At 39.7% G+C, this 12,531-nt stretch overlaps 1 long non-coding RNA gene across 1 annotated transcript; it reads left to right on the top strand.

Annotated features, from left to right (window-relative positions):
- Positions 1 to 626: 626 nt before the first annotated feature.
- Positions 627 to 3,078, top strand: LOC117593506. Its single transcript, XR_004574922.1, has 2 exons — positions 627 to 2,208; positions 2,242 to 3,078. It is a non-coding gene; the product is annotated as an uncharacterized LOC117593506 (long non-coding RNA).
- Positions 3,079 to 12,531: the final 9,453 nt, after the last annotated feature.

Below are 12,531 nucleotides of genomic sequence, written 5' to 3'. Positions count from 1 at the left end.
TGTTCTCATTCTGTTTACGCCAAATTCTGACTCTACCATCTGAATGTCTCAACAGAAATCGAGACTCATCAGACCAGGCAACATTCTTCCAGTCTTCAACTGTCCAATTTTGGTGAGCTTGTGCAAATTGTAGCCTCTTTTTCCTATTTGTAGTGGAGATTATTGGTACCCGGTGGGGTCTTCTGCTGTTGTAGCCCATCCGCCTCAAGGTTGTGCGTGTTGTGGCTTCACAAATGCTTTTTGCTGCATACCTCGGTTCTAACGAGTGGCTATTTCAGTCAAAGTTGCTCTTATATCAGCTTGAATCAGTCGGCCCATTCTCCTCTGACCTCTAGCATCAACAAGGCATTTTCGCCCACAGGACTGCCGCATACTGGATATTTTTCCCTTTTCACACCATTCTTTGTAAACCCTAGAAATGGTTGTGTGTGAAAATCCCAGTAACTGAACAGTTTGTGAAATACTCAGACTGGCCCGTCTGGCACCAACAACCATGCCACACTCAAAATTGCTTAAATCACCTTTCTTTCCCATTCTGACATTCAGTTTGGAGTTCAGGAGATTGTCTTGACCAGGACCACACACCTAAATGCATTGAAGCAACTGTCATGTGATTGGTTGATTAGATAATTGCATTAATGAGAAATTTAACAGGTGTTCCTAATAATCCTTTAGATGAGTGTATATATATAACAACTTTTCCCGGGCTGACTGCCATGGTAAAAAAGCATCTAAACATTTTGACCAGTATGGCACACACAATGACAAAAAAAATATAATTTTGGTGGCACTGGCCAATTTACAATAACTAGGTTTTGAAATATGAATGGAATGTTTTGGTCGAGTAACTACATTTTACAGACATGCCAGAGTTTTGATGTCCCATGAAAAGGTGATGATTGCACTTACAGTTTAGAGAATGTTGAGCCAAAGCGATTGAGAAAAATTGGAAGCCAGTATTTTGTGTGGCTAAAATTTAAGTTATTTGCATCGTGGTTAATTCTTCCATGATTTGCCATATATTTTATTTTGACTTGGGCTGCTTCAAGTTATTTTCCTGTTAAAGTGGTCCCACAGAATTTTGATTATTTTGAGGTAAGGGATTTGAGGTGGGCAACCGTGTATTCCATCTGCATATTATAAGTATCCGAGTTGTAGTACTTGAGACCACATAACTCGAATGCATTTTTACTTGATCTCGTTCATTGAGGTCTCGTAATTTTTCACAAGTCTAGTCATGAAAAGTAAGAAGTATTTTAGTTCCACAATGAAGCCCACTTCATTTTTGTTTCTAGCGAGGCTTGCAATAGTTTTTTTCTGTTCCGCTTTAGCTGTGAGATGATTTGGGGGAAAGGCGCAACTGTTCCCTCCTATGTAACTGTCAAGGGAGACCAGTACTGTAGATTAAAATGAGAGCGAAGTGGCGTGAGAAATCCAGTCATATCAGCGAAGTCTGCAATTGTCCGGTTCACCTTCCAACAACACACTGAATTTCTGTGTAAAAATAAATTAGTGGCATTTGCAAGTTCTGCAAAATTAAAATAACTGAGATAGTAGGGACAACATCCAATTTTTATTGTCACTTGGAGAAAACACAAGGAAAGGTAAGTTGACATAAACTAGCTAGTTAAAAGTTAGCTTGCCAAATTTCGTACGCTTGCTAACATTAAGTAATTCCCCAGCCTTTGAATGCTGGCCACTTACTTTAACTGTAGTTGAGCTAGATATTGCTCCATAGTGTGAACAGGTGCCCACACCTGCTAATTAGCTAACTGAAGCACGGTAGATGGTTTGTGATTCATCTAACCTTTTGGATAGTACTACCAAAGACTCATGCTTTTGCCACACCACACTTGAATGTGTTGAGTTTGCACTGTGTCTGTAACTAAAACTTCCTTGTTTTACGTCATATATACAGAACCTATGTAATTATTATGAATGTGCAGCCAAACGTTTTTTTTTGGTTTAGTTTTATCTAACAGTACAAAATGTCACCATTTAGTTTTAGGGTATTTTCAGAGGTACTATTTTGTATTAAAAACAAATAGTGAAGTGTAAATTTTTTTGGCGTCAACCTCCTCTCTTTATTAAGAAACATTTATATGTAATTCTCTGTATGCCTATCAATAATTAGTCAAGACGGTCTTGGTCTTGACTCGGTCCCTACCCCCCAAGGTCTTGGTTTTGACTTGGTCCCTACCCCCCAAGGTCTTGGTTTTGACTTGGTCCCTACCCCCCAAGGTCTTGGTCTTGACTCAAACTCGAGTTGCTATAGTCTTGGTCTTGACTCTGTCTCAACCACCAACAGTCTTGGTCTTGGCTCAGTCTCGCTTCACATGGTCTTGACTACAAAAATGCTAAGGATGTCTTACTCACCTTTGCAGAGTGTTTGGGGTCATTATCGTGTTGGTAAATAATGTTTTTGATGAGATGGCATTTCTTTTAAGACTTCTCAAAGTGGTGCCAGATCACTTTGCAAGATGTTGAACAAGCATTTAATTGGATTTCCTTCTGTTTCTCTGGGAAGTGACATCTGTTCATCAGATGCAGACAGACTTTTGGGTCTTCCGTTGCATTTTCCGTCTTCAACTGTTTTCATGAAGTAATTACAATAAACAATTACTTCATGAAGTAATTGTTTATTGTATATACATATAAATACAGTAAATTAATTTTTACTTGTATTCATTGTCATGTTATATTGTGTTTTAATGAGCAAAGAAAAACCTACTGCCCAGATAAATAGCGTTAAACATAATTTTTAGGTGGCTTAAGATTTTGCACAGTACTGTGTATCTTCTAATTAATCAAACTCCCTTCAATAGATATAATGAAGGCAAGATGAGAGGTGTAGCGAAGCACTGTGTGAGGGAGGATTGTTTTGGAGTTGAGGGAGAGGGTACTGTCTTTGCTTTGTTTTTTTGGTTCACATTTTGTTTCTTTCACTTTTGTTTTTCTTTCACTTGTTTGAACAGAAGACAAATACACTCCCAGTATGTTTTTGTTGGAATTCCTGTGCTGTTCAACTGTGTTAGATAAAACATATTTCAAACAAAATAAATGACCCTTTGCAAAGAAGTTATGTTTATTTATTTTTGCCATTTTAATTTAAAACATTAACACTAAGGTACTTAATTATCCAGTTATCCAGATATGTATTGATATTTAATTAAAATGCCTTCATTGTACATCTATTAATTAATTTTTTACAATTTGGCATGTCCAAATTCTAGGATAAGGGCCATACAGTTTCCCAAATAAACTGGCACCTTAGGTATCCAACCCCTTTTTAAGAACATTATTGTATTTCACCATTTGCCTTATCTTAGTCACTTAGGAAAAGATTGCTGCTAAATAACTGCCCAGTTCTATGCCACAACACAATTCTTTCTCAGAAGTCTACAGAAATGTCCTTGGACTGAATGGCTTTGTTTGCTCTGACAGGCGCTGTGTAGTGTGGAACCTTGTAAAGAAATGTGTGCATTTCTAAATCATGGCAAATTCACAAGTGGACTCACTTCTAGAGATGTTTATGAAAGGACACAGGACGCATCTTCAGGACATATTTCCGTTTTTTATTTTTAATAAACTATAATTGAATATGACCTGAAGTTACATAACATTTTAGTAATATTGTTTTTAGAATGATTTAACAAAGCAGGCTACCTGTATATAAACGGCATGGGCATACCCCAACAGACAGGATGGTGACAGTGTATATGATCATTGTACCTATTTAGTTGAGTAGATTGCTGATTGGACAGCTCAGACTTCCCTAGATTGCCTAGTGGCAGTTCAAAAAGACATGTGGTTAAATTCCGATTGTCTTAGTGAGTGTGAGAAGTCAACTTCTTTCAAGAAATGTACTTAAGGGAATCCCCAAAAATTAAGCATTTTCCTGTGAAAATGGTGAGGTGAGGGAATTATTGCAAGTCGTTAAGTAGTAAAGTCGTTAAGTAGTGAACTTGACTTCGATCAGGTGTTCACTTGAATGACAGACAACATCTGTGACATCCATTAAGGACAAACATGATTAATAAACAAAATTTTGGACACCCAACCAGCCTGAGGGGGTCAACAAGTGTGTGATCCGTTCTTGCCCAGAATGCCTCCCTTCACCCAGAGTGATACTGTAAAATATCCACTAATCCAATTAATCTACTCCAGGCAACACATCTGTGACGAAGTTAAGGCTCAAACCTAGACTGGTGAACGACTCAACACTGCAAGCTAGTACATGAGGGCGACAAGTTCTAGTCCAACATCCAGTAGTTGCCAAATTCAATGATGGGCCCCACGGGCTTCTGGTTAATAAATTGATCAATTAATTAGAGCATGTAATTGATTGGCCAAGCAGTTTACCCACCACCAGTTCATAATCATCCCTGATGACAAACAATAACCCAAACAACCAGCCCAGGGAAAAAAATCTCTGATCTAATGAATGACCAGATGGGACGCTGGCCCTCTAAACAGCACTAGAATCAAGCCAGGTACTTCCCTTCTCTCTCCAAAGAGGTTCATCAAAATCTGGGCCATGTGCAGACCTGGTGGCCTGTCTATCCACATGGAGTCAGTGCTTCAAAGTGTGTTTGCACAGCTCAGTCAGTGATCAACCCAGCTACCTCCAGCCCAACCATGGAGACCCATTGTGGTCAATTGTTTTCAGATGTTCCTGCTCATGTTTACGCATTATGGAATGGCAGCTGCTCTGGAGATGAAATATAAATAACCACCGGGTTGTTTTGGCAACAGGGAATCATCCAGAGACAGGGGACTGGAGCCAAACATTACTTATACCTCAGGTCAACTCTGTTTCTACTGCTGTTCAGAGTTAAAGTGGGAAAAACCTTTGATCTACTATGATCACTGAGGTGAATCTTTCAGGCTCAATAACTACATTAAATTGGCAGATCCCTTCAACGCTGATGTGAATACTCAATCAGCCTTTCAGCATTTTAGGCCAATAACTGACTCCATGATTTAATAGATGGATGTCTTGCAAAAAAAGGAAACCAATACGTCATTTTGAAATTTGGGTGAACTATCCCTTTAAGCCTAAAGCCCTAAAAGTATTCTCAGTTATGGCTCTTGTAAAATACTTCAAGCCTAAGTCTATACTGTGTCTGGGAAACTTGCCCCAGAATGTTCTTGATAGAAATGCAATGAATAGACCTGTTGTTTACTATCCTACATGACTGAAAATATATACAGTATATGTAAAGCATTACTTCTCTCTCTGAATGTTCTGTGACATTTCTGATCTTCAACTGCCCCCAGGTGACCTCAGTATGGATTTAGTGGGGTTAAAGGGGTTTATTTTAACTTACTGGAAACAAGAAATGATAAATTACATTATACTGTGATATAATACATTAAGCTGGGATTCAGTCTCACGCATAGAGATATTCCTGCGTGTCTTGGATGATAGGGTTTGACATAGCTAATAGGTGCTGTTTGATTGCTATTTTCGTGTGACAAATAAAATTGTCCTTCATATTTACAACTCTGTTCCCTAAAAAAGTTGGGACGCTGTGTAAAATGGAAATAAAACAGAATGCAAAGAAGTACAAATCATTTCAACCCTATATTCAATAGCAAAGAGTACAAAGAGAACATATCAAATGTTTAAACTGAAAAATGTAATTGTTCCTTGAAATATATATGCCCATTTTGAATTTGATGCAAGCAACACAAAATGCTGGGACAGGGGCAGCTGGAAGTTGTGTAATACAAAAAATAACCTGGTGGAACATCACAACTAATTAGGTTATTTGGCAACAGGTCAGTAACATGAATGGGTATAAAAAGAGCATCCCAGAGAGGATGAGTCTTTCAGAAGAAGGGGAGGGGTTCACCACTCTGTGAAAGACTGTGCAGGTAAATAGTGCAACAAAAATAAAATGTATTGGGGATCTCTTAATATACGGTACATAATATAATTAAAAGATTCAGAGAATCAGGAGAAATCTCTGTACACAAGGGACAATGCCGAAAACCAATATTGGAGATGGCACTGTATTAAAAACAAACGATTCTGTAGTGGACATCACTGCATGGGCTCAGGAACACTTCCGAAAACCATTGTCTGTGAACACAGTACGTCGTTGCAAGTTAAAACTCTACCATGCAAAGGGGTAATCAGATATAAACAAGATCCAGAGACACTGCTGCCTTCTCTGGCCCCAAGCTCATTTAAGATTCACTGAGGTGAAGTGGAAGAGCAACATATGCTGCCACCCAGAACGTTCTGGAACGTTCTTGTTCAGGGAAGGCCTTATTTATTTCAGCAAGATAATGCCAAACCACATTCTGCACGTATTACAACAGCATGGCTCTGTAGTAATTCGAAACCTTCGAGTTTTAGTCAAAATAATTTAAATAATATTCTGGGTTATAATGAGAGAAGGGTTCCTTGCCATCAGGAGCAGGAATGACTAAGGGCATCTTGATTTGGTATACGTGTACCTGCATTTGGTATTAGGGCACCTTCATTTGTTCTAAGACCATTTCATTTTGTGTAAGGGCATCTTCGTTTGGTATAAGGGCATCTTCGTTTGGTATAAGGGCTTCCTCGTTTGGTATAAGTGTACCTTAATTTGGTATAAGTGTACCTTAATTTGGTATAAAGGCACCTTCATTTGGTATTAAGGCACCTTCATTTGCTGTTAAATACTGCTTGTGCCTACCAGTACTAAAATATAAAGTTTGGGACAGCCAATTCTCAGTCCAACTGGAAATGTGCTGTTTATTTTATCTCATGTTTTATAGTTATTAAACCTTTCTTTCAACAAGGAACACAGACTGTGACCAAGGTCTCTTATACAGCTTGGCCCTGTGTATACAAGTTTACACATACAGTTTAGGTTCAGTGATTAAAAACAAACAGAAAAAACAACAGAGAACAGACAAAACAAGACGATAGTTCAAGACAAAGTAAAGTGCTTTAAACATCAGTTTTATTCTCTCACTGGCCTCCAGTTTTATTGGGCCTGGCGAGATTTGTGAAGTTAACTAAAATGCAGCGCACTTCACACTAGAAACAGTAAATAAAGTGTACATACATACATACATACACACACATCTCATAAACACATGTAACACCTCTGAAACTAAATCATGTTATACTAGTTATAGGTAAATTAAAAATAGAGTCCAGATGCTAATTAAAGGAACACTGGAACATTGCTACAATTTCACAGACCTCTGGTCTCCATCACACCTGTTGTGATTTATTTTATATATGGCATGTGTGGATCTGCATGAACACCTGGTGGAAACCTGGTAAGTGGCACAATGTGGTTCCAATAAGGAGAAAAATTTTGGGTCCATAAGCTGTTCACATGGGGCATATGTACATTTGTTATTTAAAGATGCATTCCAGAATTCTAAGCGTACAAATTGGGTAACATTCAGTCGTAGAATGATTTGGTTCTGTGGTTCTCACACCACCACCTGAGAACATTTATTAGACCGAACAATGAAAGTTACAGTGAACTTCGCAGGGTGGTAAAAGTTTTGCAGTACAATTCAAGGAACTTGTTCTGGTGACATTATAATTTCGAGGAAAGTTTCCTTTTCCATTTACTAAATATGGACTGAGATGCCTAAACTGGGACACAGTGGACACATATCTTGATGGATAATCTGGAGATGAAATGGAGCCCAATGTGCAACCAACATGGGCTCAGTATGTTCACAGGGTAGCCAACTCAAAACAGTGTGTAGATTTTAAAAAAATAAAAGAGTTTTGAGGGCAGAATGGCTTTGGGAAAGGGAAAGAAAAAGCTTGTTTCTCTGTCATTCATTTTTCAAAAGGAGAGCAAGCGACTAGAGGGCATCTCTTCCCTAGTGAGCTGAAGTACATTTTCTGATGCTGTCATCATCAGTTGCTGAATCTAGTTTCAGAGGAACCAGCTGCATTGTTTTCATGTTCCCAAAGTTTTCAGCAGTACTGACTGCTTGATGGCTTCAAATCCAAGAATACAATAAATGGTACATATATAAATACACAATTCGGTAGTGCCATGCTTTCTAAGAACTGATAACATTACATTAAAACAGACTTCTTTTTTTAAATGTCCTGTTTAATTGTAACTCACAAGCCCTGTAGCTCTCAACATAAATCTGCCAGGCAGTCCAATGCTGAGAATTATTGCATCAACCTCTAAATTGTACAACAACCAGCCGTGACCTCTTTGGTCCAGGCTTCCTATAATGCCATTAAATCCCACACACTTCCCGTGTTCTGTGTGCGCTGGTACAGCACTGTTATGCTAGCGTGTGACGTAAAGACTGTAACCTTTGCATAATGCGTATTACAGTGATGAACTATAATCCTAGGGGGGGGGGGGGGGGGGGGGGGGGCAGTGGAGTCTCGAGAGATTCAAAAGCATTGTCATTCTTATGATCTTTTATCAGACAGCTCTGTTTGTTGCTGATTTGCAAGGATACTCTTTTTACTGAAAGGTCCATTCGAGGTATTCTGAATCTAACCCCTCATCGTGACACAACCGAGTGCAAGCGGTGAATACGTGGAAAAGGCTTCGAAAACAAAAAACGCCACTGGTGCCACCCCGTTTGTAAAAGACTTGGGACTCTGCATAAAATTGCAACAACAAAAAAATAAGAACGCAATGATGTGAAAATGATTACTGTGTAGCGTCTCCTTTTCTTTTATCAACACAGTACCCCGTAAGCGTAACCTCCATAACATTCGAAACCTTTTGCTTTACTCCCTGTTCACAAACAACTGCTTGGCTCTGCACAACATCAACTGCATCATTGAGTTTGCCAACAACACAGCGGATGTGAAAGCCTACGGGAAGAAAACTGGCCTTGTGGTGCCAGGAGAACAACCTCTCCCTGAACATCAGCAAAGCAAAATCGATTATCGTTGACTATGACAAGCAGGGCTGGAAACACGCCCCAATCCACATCAACAGAGCTGCAGTGGAAAGAGTCCTTAAGTTCCTCTGCGCTAACGTGGCTCGTTCTCACACGGCCGTGGACCACCAATTCCACCGCTGTGGACCAGTCAGAAGGAGCCTTAAGAAATCTGACTCGGATGCCTCACAGTGCATCCAGACCAGCGGCATCATGACCTGGTATGAGAAGCACTCCAAACATGACCTCAGGGCCCTCCAGTGAGCCGTGGCCACGCTTCCACAAGTCCACGACCGCTATCCAGAATGATGTCCGAAGAGTGCCTTCAGCATTATCAAGGAGCCTTCGGTGTAGACGAAAGCACTGTGTTGTGAGATTGCAAGGATTGGGCCTTCCTGACACCTCTCTCACAAGTAATGTCACATTGAAGAGGTCACATTTAGAACAGCGATACAGCTCCGGAAAAAAATGAAGAGACCACTGTACCTTTTTCTTTCATTTCCAAAAAAGTTGAAAAGGAAGGTTTTGAGTGAGGAACATAAGGGTTAAAATTAAGAGACCACTGCAAATTGAGCGCTTCTGTTACTCACTCAAAACGTTCCTTTTCAACTTTTTTTGAAAGGAAAGAAAAAGGTGCAGTGGTCTCTTAATGTTTTCCGTAGCTGAGTATGTAGGCTAATTACCTTCACATACTCATAATAGGCCACAATATATAATCTTTAAGCAACATAAAGGACCTAGGCTAACAAACTTTGAGGCAATGAAAATGGACACTTTTTATTAATGCCAACCAGCTGTCCATATAGCAAAGATAATTAAACTGGAAAAGTGTTTTGTTGAGAATATCCCACTTTGTTAAAATGCTGATAATACTGGACTCAACTGTTGCCATGACAACAGTCAGAGAACAACTCCAGTCAAGTACTCATCAGTTTAACCTAGATGGATCTGGTTTAATCTTTTAATCATTTTTTCATCTTCGACAAGAAGAAGAAAATACATTTACATTTTCACTTATAGCAAGCCCACAGTAAAACCCCTACTTTGAATATCTCTGTGCCTAGGTACTTATCTTCTTGAGAAAATAAACTGTCCATTTGTGCTAAAGACAGGAACACTCACTTCTTGGGGACCCTGTTCTTAATGTGTTCCGATCCTGACCAAATCTTAAGACACATGTACTTCCCTGTTTCCAAAAAAGTCTCTGTAAGCAAGGGACAAGGCAGAAAACCAATATTGGATGGCCATGATCTTCGGGCCCTCCCTGCATTAAAAACAGACATGATTCTGTAGTGGAAATAATTGCATGGGCTCAGAAAACCATTGTCTGTGAACACAGTATGTCGCTGCAACCACAAATGCAAGTTAAAACTCTACCATGCAAAGAAACCAGATATAAACAAGCTCCAGAAATGCACCACCATCTCTGGGCCTGAGCTCATTTAAGATGGATTGAGGTGAAGTGGAAAACTGTCTTGTGGTCTGACAAATTCAATTTTTTTATAATTTTTGGGAATCATGGACGCCGCTTCCTCCAAACTGAAGAGGAGAGCAACCACCTGGCTTCTTATCAGCGCACAGTTCAAAAGCCAGCATCCGTTATGCTGCCATCCAGACAACGTCTTTTTCAGGGAAGGCCTTGCTTATTTCAGCAAGACAATGCCAAACCACATTCTGCACGGATTACTACAGCATGGCTCTCAAGTAAAAGAGTCAGAGTGCCTAAACTGGCCTGCCTGCAGTCAAGACCGGTCACCCATTGAAAACATTTAGCACATTATGAACGAAAAATATGACAAAGGAGACCCCGAACCTTTGAGCAGCTGAAATCCTATATCAAGCAAGAATGGGAGAACTTCACGTTCAAAACTACAGCAATTTGTTTCCTCAGTTCCCAAACGCTTACGGAGTGCTGTGTTGTAAAAAGAGAAGGTGATGCAAAACTAAACATGGCCCTGTCCCAAATTTTTTTGAAACGTGTTACTGGCATGAAGTTCAAAACGGGCATACATTTTCCCAAAAACCATAACATTTCTCAGTTTCAATATTCTATGTGGTCTTAGTACTATTTCCAATTAAATATATGGATAAATGATTTGCACATCATTGCATTCTGTTTTTATTCGCATTTTACACAAGGTCACGACCTTTTTGGAAACAGGGTTGTAGACAATTCTGATAAGAGATAGTCACTGTCCTTGGATCAGGGACAAATATATTGGTTGGATGTAGTGATTATGTGCAATGTCATTGACTGTCCTGTCAAGAAAATAGGACGTGGTCAGCTGATCATTAAAATACCAATGTAGAAGTTGGTATTTTGCACGTTCTTGAACAGACTTTGTGGTAGGATTTCACACATTTGGTGGGTGTAGGGAGGTGAGGCGTGGGGCAATTACTGGCATTTTTTAAGGCGATCCACAGCCCTCAACCCGCTTAATGTCATAATTTCCACTTAAAGTAATGTTTTAATACATGTAAAAGTACTGGACGTAGCCCTGGCAGAAAAATTTGCAGAATGAGTTCTAGCCAACTGTTGGAGGTGTATGGATGGTGTTGCAACTGGTTCCAACAGGCTTTGATCATAATATGGATTTTTACCCCCAACATCAGCCATCATAAGGTTTCTAATATACTGACAGTAAAATTTAAGAGGTGACTGAAAAAAAGGGGTTTCAACAGACAAGGCACTGAGATAGGGACCTGAAGATCCAACCTGCCAGTCCTATTATTGCTTTTGCCCTTTACCAAAACAAATTATAAAGTATGAACATTACAACGTGACAAAGTACCTTTTAACGGGATCCACTTCTAGTTGTTGAGTGTTTATGAGTGCTTCAAGAGCCTTCCATGGGTGAATAAGGTGGTCTGTTCCCAATGGGATACATTTGCAGTAGGTTAAACAGATATTCATCGAGTGCTCTACTTTCAGATAATGGTATTGGCATTGGGCCAAACATTGCTTTCTGCATGCATATTTGTCCAGGAATATGTAACGGATGTGTGAACATAGGTTATTCATCATTGCATGTAGTCATACGTGAGCATCAGAGTAGGAATTTCACGATGACCATGGCCGTCGTAGCCCTTCGCTCTGGCAGTGTACGCCCTACGGCCACCATGGCCTTTGTGCCCCTGCAACTGTCAAAATCTCACGGTCAGCAGTTTGTTGATAAGTTTGTTTGTAGTCCGCAACTGACAACCACAAGAACGGACAACATGCAGGTACGCAAGCTAGCTAGTTAGTTATCAATAGATAGCTTACGTATTTAGTGTTTACGTGAATCAAACCTCTGTTTTGGAAGGTGCGTTCATGAGCAACTGAGAGTTGGGAAAGTTCCGACCTCGGAGTGAGAGAATACCGGAGAATATACCTTACGTTAGGTTTGACATCACTCGACATGGCAGCGTTTGTGGTGAAAGATTAAAAAACAAAAAAGACTTGCTTCGCGTACAAATAAGTCACTATATGTGTTTGTTCATGTCGTACTCATTAGCTCAGGTGATTGTGATGTTAAAGGATGCGTAGCGGTTTACGTTTGTGTAACTGAGGTAATGTTATCCTTCAGGCTAGCTAGTCTTAACCGTCAATACCGTAGACTGGTGTCGTCGTGTGAACGCTCCAAACTAAACGGAAATCATAAA

This window comes from Esox lucius, chromosome 1, assembly GCF_011004845.1.
Source record: "Esox lucius isolate fEsoLuc1 chromosome 1, fEsoLuc1.pri, whole genome shotgun sequence".
NCBI classification, from domain to species: Eukaryota; Metazoa; Chordata; class Actinopteri; order Esociformes; family Esocidae; genus Esox; species Esox lucius.
Note: the sequence above shows the minus strand (reverse complement) of the source record. Positions and strands in the feature narration are given on the sequence as shown.